General features: G+C 38.8%; 1 long non-coding RNA gene across 1 annotated transcript; it reads left to right on the top strand.

The window, feature by feature from the left end:
- The first annotated feature begins 942 nt into the window (after positions 1 to 942).
- Positions 943 to 4,439, top strand: LOC306990903. The gene is made up of 3 exons (XR_013795971.1): positions 943 to 1,091; positions 2,385 to 2,538; positions 3,709 to 4,439. It is a non-coding gene; the product is annotated as an uncharacterized lncRNA (long non-coding RNA).
- Positions 4,440 to 8,121: the final 3,682 nt, after the last annotated feature.

Below are 8,121 nucleotides of genomic sequence, written 5' to 3'. Positions count from 1 at the left end.
GAGAAGCGTTCAGTTTTTCCGCTTGCAAATTTCGCCATGTAAATAGCGAATCCGCCATGCCGTGAGCACAACTGGCTTTTAAAGGGAGTGGGAGATTTGACTCTGATTGGTTTATTGCACGTTAAGCCCAAAACACACCCATTACTCATTAAGAGAATAGGGACAACCTTTCTGGGCGCGCCGACCATTTTTCCCGTCGTTAACCTAGCAAAAGTGGATTCGGATAAGCCAAGTGCGCTTGCACCGTGAGCTTTAGACCATGCGCTTAGATCATTAAAATAGGGCCTGATAGTTGGTTTGTTGTTGCCACTGACCAAGTAAATCAGTTTGGACCAGCTATAGACAAGCAGCTGCCATGTAAGCACAACTATCACCTTAAACTGCATAGTGTATGGTTGGATTTTCAAACATGTAAAAGATAGTATCTGCTAATATAATATAACATACCTTAGGAGTTTACAGTATTGTGATTGCTGGGTGTTCGGATGCTTGGTGCAGACCTTTACTGTTACCACATATCCATTGTCTTTTGTTTGAGCTGATGAGATGTAAAACAAATGCAAAATAATTCAGAGGTCCATGGTAATGGCTTTGGAAGCACTTTCTGTAGTCTTGCCTCTTTTCTTTTGTCATTTACACACTTGTCCATCTGACCTTTACATGACGACATTGACTTTGTGTGCATAAGGGCTGGGGTCAATTAGCATTGTTGTTGGTCAGTTCAAACTGTGACGCATGAAACTTTGCACTAAAATGCATGACTTATGTAGAGACTTCCATGAAGGAACGGTCACATGAAGTTCGTTTGCATTCTGACATGTTTGACGGCGGAACGAGAGCATTTACAGTCCTTTTCTCGGGCGTGTGTCTTCGCTGTATGCCGTCTTTGTGTTGGGCTGCCCGCCGTGTCATACAAACTCTGGCAGACACAGACCACATTGTCTGCTTCAGGGATTGTGGCGTATGTGGCTAGCTATTGTTCGGACAGAATAGAAAAGCAAAGCCTTAACACTGTGACCGGCATACAATACAGTACTACATGGATTTACGCCTTTTCACTCAGAAGTAATCTGTGGTGTGTATACTAAGCGGTATGAAACTTGTTCTGTTGTGTTCATATACAAGCTCTTTTGTCTCACATGGAGTATGTAAGTATGAGACGTTTATGATGGCAATCGCCCCTGAGCATTATGGGACACAAGAGGGGTGAATTCACTAAACAACATGTGTCTTATTGACTAAAAGGGATGTGCAGAACAACATATTTTTAGCATTGATTAGTTGTTGGGTTGCCTGACCGATCAGTCGAGTAATTGGTCTTTAGGAAAACTTGTATAATTAGGCTGGACGACTGGACAACTTTCAAGAAGACTTTACATAAGACAAATGGTTGCGTTAAAAAATGGATCAAGTGGCGAAAAACAGTGATTATTTTCAACATGATAATCTTAAAGGAAGTAGCAACAGGTCTTTTCTTGCATATCTGAGTGAAACTCAAATGGAAAACAGTAAAATAGAGCAGAAAATATAAAATAATTAAAAACTATATCAATCTCGCTAAAATAGCACTCCAATAAGATCAACAATTTGCATTTAGAAAATAGACGGAGTGACTCATATCATTTCATGCTGATGCAATACTTCCTCCAAAGCTGTATGAAACGCAACAGCAAAATTAAGTGTGAGGACTTTAAAGGGGATGAATGAAAAAAAATATTTCCCAGCTAAAACACTATCAGTATGCTAATTAAGGCACCACAGCTCAAATATAACAAATATATATGAAAAAAAAAACTAGTTGACTTGTTAACCACCATGACCCATCCCTATTCAATAGCCACCTTCAATTCATCTTAACCAAGCACTAAATGAGCTGAAATATCACTGCATCATTAGGGTTTAAATTAAATATTTAAACTTATATGCAGGCTTATTAATGATTGCACCTTACACACAAATGTCAGTGCTATTTGCCTATCACATAACTCCTGCAACACTCATATTATGTTAAGCACATATGTTGCAGTTATGATTATCATATTTTTATAGTGAATCAAATGCAAACATCACATGCAAATAAACAACAACAATATTAGCAGGCACAATTCATTACCATTACCAGTTAATTGTACCCAGAGTCATCGAAATCACATGAATCCTCTGCCAATATACATTTTTACAGTAAGGTGAGGTATAGGGCACTGCAGTAAATGTCTAAACCAGGTCTCATAATACGGTGATCTGTTGACAATTGCTCCTTTCTGTAAAGAAACGAGTAAAAGTGAAAGAAACACAACCAATTCTGAGAAGTCAATGATGTAGCCTTTAAAAAAAGGGTCAGTTGAGACTAAATAGGCAACGTTTCCCTTGTTTTCTCTTCACAGAAGAAACGTTAGCTGAAAGTGAGGAGGTTGAAAGTATCCATTAGTGGTCGTTTCCCCGGAGACAGACTCAGCACGTCTCTCCCAGGACAGGATTTAGCCGGACACAGCAGGACACATCCTGACGAAATTAATTCCAACTCTACGGCTTGAAAAGGTAGCCGGGAAAAGAAAAACAGCAGACTTAACAAGATCTGACATGGAATCGGCCCGTGTTTCCATGAAGCTAGAGCAACAGGACAAAAGTTAGACATGAATTTGATCCTTTTCATTATAATCACATCACTTTCTTAATATGTCTATTAATAGCGCTAATTAGTTGCAATGCAGTGACTCTAAACACACAGGGAAGTTTTAAAGGGATAGCTCACCCAAAAATGAAAATTCTGTCATCATTTACTCACCCTAAAGTTGTCCCAAACCTGTATGAATGTCTTTCTTCTGGTAACCACAAAAGAAGATATTTTAAAGAATGTCAGTAACCAAACAGTTGATGGGCTAAAAATACTATGGAGGTCATTGGGCCCCATCAACTGTTTGGTTACCCTTATTCTTCAAAATCCTCTTTTGTTTTCAGCAGAAGAAATTCGGAACAACTTCACTGTAAAAAAAAAAAAAAGTTGCTGTCTTAAATTTTTAAGTACAATCAACTTGGATGTTTAAGTAATTTAAACTTAAATTATATTACACTGACTTAAAAATTAGTTGAATCTTGTACAACTTGTTGAAAATTGTTTAACTTATTTTGATTAGTTTAAGCAAATTTTTAAAAAAAAGTTCATTGATCATATAATTTTTTACAGTGTTGAGGGTGAGTAAATGATGACAGAATTTTCATTTGAAAAAGTGAATTATCACTTTAAGTAGTTATTTGAGCCAATGAACATTATTCTAAAAGTTGACTAGATAAATCCTGCTTGACAGTTAAATTTACCACGAGACCAAGAAAAAACAATTGGAAATGTTAAATAAACAATCTTATGTCGACAAGTCAAGTCGGCTTGAGTTGTAATAACAAGAAAATTAAGAAAAGATATTGACAAAACAAGTCAGAAAAAAATTATAATGCATGGACTATAGGGCTTCTGTAGTTAACACTAGCTGAAATTCTCAACTCCAAAGGCCCTAAACCATTGACAGCTCACATTTTCTAAAATCATAAATCCACATAAATGTATTCTCATATTTTTTAACCAAGTTGCTTAAAATCTTAACCAAATCTTGTCTAAATGGAGACAGAGGGTGGCATTGTTGGTATATTTTGATGGATGCCTGAATGATGACTTCAGTGGTTGCTGCAATGAACTGTCGTCTTATTTCCCCTAAGACTTGGATCACTCCGGTGCCAGGCTGGGACAGTCTCCAAGTTAGTGCGATTGTGCTTGGGGAACCATAAAGCTCATCCTTACTGGCTGGAGGAGGGTATGTCTTCAAACAGTATGAGGTGCAGGTATATGAGAAGAAGCGATAAGATGTAGAAGGGAAAAGTCATGGTGTCATTGAGATTGCCTTTGAAAACAGTGGCTCCCCTTTTTCAATATCAATTATGTAATGTCATTTTTAAGCAATGGATGTCAGTAATCATGTGTGACTTTTTTCCTCACCATGGTTGTTTTTCCAGCGATTTAATGAGAATGTAATAATAAAGTGTCATGACAGTCTATCATTTAACAATGCAGTCCATCTACTAAGTCCATCTGCCTGTGAAAGCAGTGGGTGCTGCGCTGGCAATGGTAGATTTAGCATTTATAGGTCAGGTGTTCACACAGAATGACATGCAGTGAGCTAAATGAATGTAGTTCACACAGAATGCTTTTTTTTTGCTTTTAAAATTGGATGACATGAGAATCATTCGGGTGCCCTTGTTTGGAAACTGGCTGGAAATCAATTTACAGGTAATTTAGGTAATGTAAAAACTTTGCATTGTCTATGTCAATGCAAAGTCAAAAAGAGTTGATGATGTTGGATGATCTGTCAAATAAAGATGTTGAATTGTCATGGATACAACAGGAAAGTCTAGCATCACTTGTCTTGTGTTAAAGACAGAAAACAAGGAGAAATTAATTACTCACTGCATTAAGTCACATTTACAGTTGCTTGCCGAAATGTTGTGAGTGAAAACCCTTTATTCCAAGGGTTTATATTTATACCCTAAGGCCCTGTCCCAAATAAAGCCCTAAGCCCTTTGAACCCTTTGGTCTTCCTCCGGCTACAAACTCTTGTGCCGTAATGCCTGTCGGGTAGAAGTTTACTACAGAGCTTGCTTCAATGAAAAAGTGTGCATCGAGGGCACATATCGGCCGCAAAGGGGGCGCTCGTGAACACTCTTCTGAAACCTAAAATGACAAATGGGACACCCTAATGGACACACGCATGTGGCAGCCATTGTGAGTCCACAAGACCTTAAGTGCATATCAAGTGAGCTATTTGAGACAGGGCCTAAAAATTTGCATGATTGGAAGTTTCATGCGAGGGTGATAAACATCCCCATGCAAGTCTCACTCATGTTCAAGTTAATCACACGAATTTGCTGCACTGACCAACAGAAAGCTGATTGGTCTGAAAGTGACTTGTGCTTCATACATCTCTACACTACTGACCCTTTTTCACAGGTTGCTAAATGTGATGTACCTTTAGGCATTGCTCGGACAGTTTTCTGATTTTCTCTGGGCGGCAGAATGCCCTTCTACTCTTTGAGGTCACTAAAGACCTGAGGGCCGTGGCATAATGGTGGATTAGCCCAACACATTCCCCTTCTAATCCCCCATTTTCAAACCTCTTCGTCCAACTCAGCTGCTCTGCCCCAGGGCTTGGCCCCCTTGAAGGGCATGTTGACGTTGGCTACTCTCGCTCTCTTCATTCGCAGGGACTGTCTCCCTCCCTTCAGCCCAGGTGGAAACTCTCGAGTACAACTTTCTATAGGCACCACTCCAGCCTGATGTTTTTCTGTCGGTCAGGTGGAAGTGGCAATTCACTGGCCATGGGCAACAAAGAGCCCATCCGGACCAAGATAAGTGCATAGCCAAATAAAAGGGACCCCCGTTGTTCTCATTCCTTTCCAGACGTCGCTGCCGTTGAGTGCACTCTGATGTCTTCAGAAACGCGCTCAACACGAACTCTCCAAATGTACATTATAGAAGGGGGGTGAAAGAAAAGATCCCTCTATCTTAGTGGGATGAATGCAAGAGGCTTCCCTTAGCTGTATGCGTACAATAAAGGCAAAAGGAGGAAGAGTGGGCGACAACAATGGAAAAAGCAATTATGTGAACGGTAATGGGGCTCGAGCCACAAAAGTCGGTCCTTTCCCATGTCGGAGAGCACGGCGCAGGTTCCCGTCCTCTGGGAGGTCTCCTCCATGCATCGGGAACACTCTGGTCTCGTTAGCTGGAATATGACTTGGTATCTTTGATCACGTCAGCTGACTTTTAAGCTCAGCTTAGTGTTGTAAGGGCCTGGAAAAAGAGGAGTGGAAAAACGGACAGGATCTGACCACCTTCCCTAATGCAAGGATGGATTTTGCGCTCGGTGTGTGACAACAGCAAATCTGGAACGGGGTCATACAGCCACATATGGGAGAGTTTCAGAACGATGATGAGGAGAGGCACTGTCACATGAGATGGCTTCTTTGATCATGCTCAAAACTCTCTGTCCTCTTTTCAATTACACTGTTAATGTTTCATTGACAATTGTTTCCAGTACAGCAGTTCCCATTGACTCATTTTACCCCCCAATCTACATCCAACATCACAGAGAGCTTTTGATTTTGGCCAGTTTTACTGCCTTTAATCAAAGTGACAACTTCAGATAACTACGAACTGTCTCGACAGCTTGCCTTTTGGAAAAGGAAATACTCTTAGTACTAGAAATATGCTGACAGCTCAATGCCACAATATATTGTGTCAACCAAACACATCTAGAACTTCTGCCTTACTGTGTCTCTCTTTGTACAAAATTAAATTACATTTTCGAGCTAGATAGCACCGCAAGATTCCCACCCTTCCAACCACATGAACATAACAGTGCCTGAGTAGACTTTACAATTTGATAATGCCCTAATTTGTTTAGTTCATCAACCTTATTAAGCAGTTTCCTGCGAAGACACTTGGTCATGTGATTTACAGACTGTTGCACAAAATGAAAACAACCCTTCTGTTGTATTCAATATTTGTTAAGGCAGGAACACGCTACACTACTTTGTTCTCTGATTAACAGTCTGAAGTCGTCAGTATAGTTGCCGAAAGCCATAGCCAGTCTGCACATTTTGGGCAGTAGGAGTTGACAAATTTCACTGAAAAATCACAGTGTATGATGGGCACAGGTTATTTATCAATATCAAATGTTTTATATATAGAGCTTCTTTTTTTTTTTTTTGAAAACACATTGTTTTCATTTGTCATGTGTCTCTTAGCAACAAGGCAAATGTTTCTGTGTGAGTTTGATGTATTCGAAATGATGAAGTCTGGTAGTATGTGATCCTTAATAGTTTAGTGTGGGATGCCATGAAAATGTTTTCTCTGTAACCATTTACAAAATCATCTGTATTGCATTACATTCTGAATACACTTTTACAGTCCTAGCGAGCGAGTATTCAGATCAAATTTACTCTGATTTGACCCTATAGTCAGAAAGCATGCTTATAATGTGCATATCTATGGTACATTTATTTATTCATTTCATACAAATAACTAATACTTACCAATCACCAAGTCCAGATTTAGCTTTTTGAGAGGTGATGGCTAATTTGGACTAATTTTTTTTTTTTTTTTTTTTGCAACCAGTAGCAGTGTGAATTTCCTAATATTGGCAATACATTAGCTTGGCATTTGACTATAATATTGTACTTGTTTGCCATTTCAACCTCTAACACACTAAACAACACATAATTCTACATGTGTATTGTTGGAGTGTTGTTAGCAATCACATAAAAACAGCATTCTCAGATTGTCATTTTTGCACCTCTTCTCTAATTTGTTCCATCTATTTTGTCTGAACTGCAAGTAACTTTATTTTTTTACAAGTCTGCTGTCTACAGAAAAACCTTTGAATGTCTCATTGCTAATTAGCCAGCAGTGAACTTGACCAGATGGTCTTTTCAATGGTCAGAGTTTCCCAGAAAGCTTCTAAGCCGCTGAAGTTTGGACCTGTGAAGGAGGGGGGACTTTCACTACAATACACTTCAGTTTCTCCTCTACCTCCATCTGTATCTATACTGCTTTTTGCCTAGCACGTAGATGATGAATGACATTATAGCTACAATTTGATCAATTTACAATCTGTCTCAAATTATGCTTTTTACTATTTGTATTATTTGTTCCATGCAGTGTTAATTGTGCCTTTATCTGAAACCGTAAAAGTCTCTGGAGAGAAGCAACAGAATAGCACTTGCCTGTCATAGACTGAAAGAAGCTGGTGTTGGACTCCATGTTGTTTTACCCATCATAAGCAGTGAAATATTCTTCAAAAACTGCCTTGACGTACTCAATGCCTGAAGCTCCTCAAACATCTATTCAATCAAAAAAAAAAAATGACATTGAGGTAAATTATACAGTAAATGATATTCCTCCTTTACAAAAACATTTTACAAGGCTTACATTTGAACAAAACAACAACAACAGCAAAAAAAAAAAAAAAAAAAAAAAAACTATTTTTGCCAGTATATAATAGTATAATAGAGCTTTTTGTAAAGGTCAGGCTGAGGACAATGAGAAACAATACATCAAATTATTTCATTTTGATACAG

This window comes from Phoxinus phoxinus, assembly GCF_949152265.1.
Source record: "Phoxinus phoxinus genome assembly, chromosome: 22".
Taxonomy (NCBI): Eukaryota; Metazoa; Chordata; class Actinopteri; order Cypriniformes; family Leuciscidae; genus Phoxinus; species Phoxinus phoxinus.
This window is presented reverse-complemented; position numbering and strand designations above follow the sequence as displayed.